We start from the raw sequence: 2,899 nt of genomic DNA, 5'->3' as shown, positions 1-2,899 counted from the left end.
TTGATGACGACTGTTGAATTTTAACGGATGGCGTCGTACGTATTCAAGTCGCATTAATTTATTTTAATTATCAATTTGATGTATAATAATAATCTCAGTCTTTGTTAATATTTGTACGTAGTAAATTATATTTTTAAATATTTCTATATATATATATAAACAACTAAATTAACCATATTTATCAAATGTGTATCATTATCATATAAATTTTAAATAAATAATTAATATTATATATAAAAAAATAACATAAATATATTAAATCAAAACATTATTTATAATTTTAGGAAATTTCTTTGGTAGGGCCTTCAAAAAGAGCTCTATTGTAGGGTTTTTTTGTGTTCTTAACCTTTGAACAGTTTTCAGCGTGATTTTTTTTAATGACCGTGTATATTGTAGTTATTTAGAACATCCTGCAAATTTTCAGAAAATTCTGAATAATTTACAGTGCCGAAAACTAAGTTCAAACATGCTATTTTCCACGCGCATAAAAAAATTAGTCACGCGTGCAATAATCTGTTTTCGGTACTGTAAATTATTCGGAATTTTCTGAAAATTTGCAGGATGTTCCAAATAACTACAATATACATGGTCATAAAAAAATCACGCCGAAAACTATTCACAGGTTGAGAACACAAAAGTGTCCTACAGTAGGGTTCTTTTTTAAGGCCCTACCATAAAATTATCCTATAATTTTATATATAATAAGATAACTTTTTTTTAATGATAAAGGATAATATAAGTATTAAATATTTGATTTTGTATTAAATACTATTATACTAATAATAGTATTTTATAATATTTAAATTTATATTAATATTATCAATAAAAAAAGTAGAATTATATATTATTATAATAATTATATTTTATAATATTTAAATTTATATTAATATTATCAATAAAAAAATTAGAATTATATATTATTATAATAATTATATTTTATAATATTTAAATTTATATTAATATAATTATTATATATGTACTTTTATATTAAATATTAATATAATAATATTTTATAATATTTGAATTTATATCAATATAATTAACTACACATTTTTTATATAGAAGAGCAGATAAAAGAAATACACTCTAAATTTTGTTTTCTAAACAAATTTACAATATTAGTTTGGTTTTATATCATAAAACTTAAATAATTTTATATATTTTAGACTTAATATTATAGCATTATTGGACACCGCCTTAGTATTGATTGGTTTAATTAAAGTATCAAATTTCACACCTAACAATAAATTATACTAATAACAATATCTCATGTCAAAAAAAAATATAACCGCGGTTGCTACCTTTTAACAATAATGCTAATATTAATGTGTACATGTATAATCTTCTAATAATTATCAAATAATTGATCGAATAGTTCTAAAGCCACGGAAACATATTTCATCCATGACCACAAAAACACAAGCAAATTACAAACTAAACTATTATTATTGAAAATGAAAATCTAAAACAAAAGTACACACTTGGGAACATATATATAGATCTGTGTGTGTACTGATGATACTGTATGTATAAATATATATATATATTAATTTGTAAGTATTATGGTTAATATATAAAATGCGTTAATTTGGTGCTAATTGTCCAAAATTATATATTGATGAAAGATCGTGCAGAGAGTGACAATAGAGAGGCAATTGCTTTGAAGGTTCCTCTATATCTATAGTACGTACATTGCAGCTTGCAGAGTCGCAGTAAGCACCTATCAAATATATAAATATATATATATAAAAACATTAATTCCTATCGAAAATAAAATATATACAGAAAAATATACAAATTAACTTATTAACTTTTTTTTTTTTTTGGCTATTGGTCTGATTTTACTATCTTTTTAACTTCTTTTATTATTTCGAAATTACAATAAATATGTTCCCTTTAGAGCAACAAGAAATTATAATGTGCAATTAATTAATACATTCTCTCTCTATATATCTAGCTAAGGAAACTACATAATATTACATTTATATATATTATTTATAATTTGCCAAAAGTTGTCAAAATAAAATAGAAGTACTTCCAATAACTAACATTTATAATTTCCCCTAAACAAAAAAGAAAAAAAAAACTAACATTAATAATTCATTTAAGTCTATTTGGCATTTCAACGGTGTTTATATACCACCGTATTCGTTCATTTAATCAAGTAATTTTTATGTACAATTAATTAATTAGTTAGTTATATAATTAATCTGTATGTGTTACTTCTCAACCATTATTCGTATATGTAATAATTATATATTTAATGACCCTCAATATTAGGTACACTAATATACACACAACAATTCCGGCGGAAAGTTAAATAAGTAATAATAATGCAAAGGGAGTTTATACTAGAATTATTCAATCACTTCATGTTATTATTTCCATATATAATATATACTATAAAATGTCACTTTAATTTATTATAAATCAATCTAAAAATTACTAACAAAAAACATGGAAGATGTCTATTCACATTACATCAATTTATGAGAGCATAAATATATAGTTATATTAGGCACCAATAATAAGAAGCAGCATTATAACTCTAGAAATGAAAATATATATATTTATTGTGATATTGTAGCTACATTCGACACCAACATATATATAGTTGAGCATAATTAATTTTATGTTCAATCACATCCTATATATCCTATCAATAAAAATAAAAATAAAAATACTTCTTCTTTGTATGGTGCCAGTAATTTTGAGAATAAAAGATTTGGGTGCTTCTTAGGTGCACCCCCTCAGGGTGTTTGGGTATCTAGATGGTTATAATTTTTTTTATATATATTATATTGTATATTGTAATTATTTAGGAGATTCTGAAAAAAAAAAATTTGAAATAATTTAAGTTGTAAAAATTCAGACTCAAATAGTCTGTTTCACATACGTA

Source organism: Humulus lupulus, chromosome 7 (genome assembly GCF_963169125.1).
Source record: "Humulus lupulus chromosome 7, drHumLupu1.1, whole genome shotgun sequence".
In the NCBI taxonomy this organism is placed as follows: Eukaryota; Viridiplantae; Streptophyta; class Magnoliopsida; order Rosales; family Cannabaceae; genus Humulus; species Humulus lupulus.
This window is presented reverse-complemented; position numbering follows the sequence as displayed.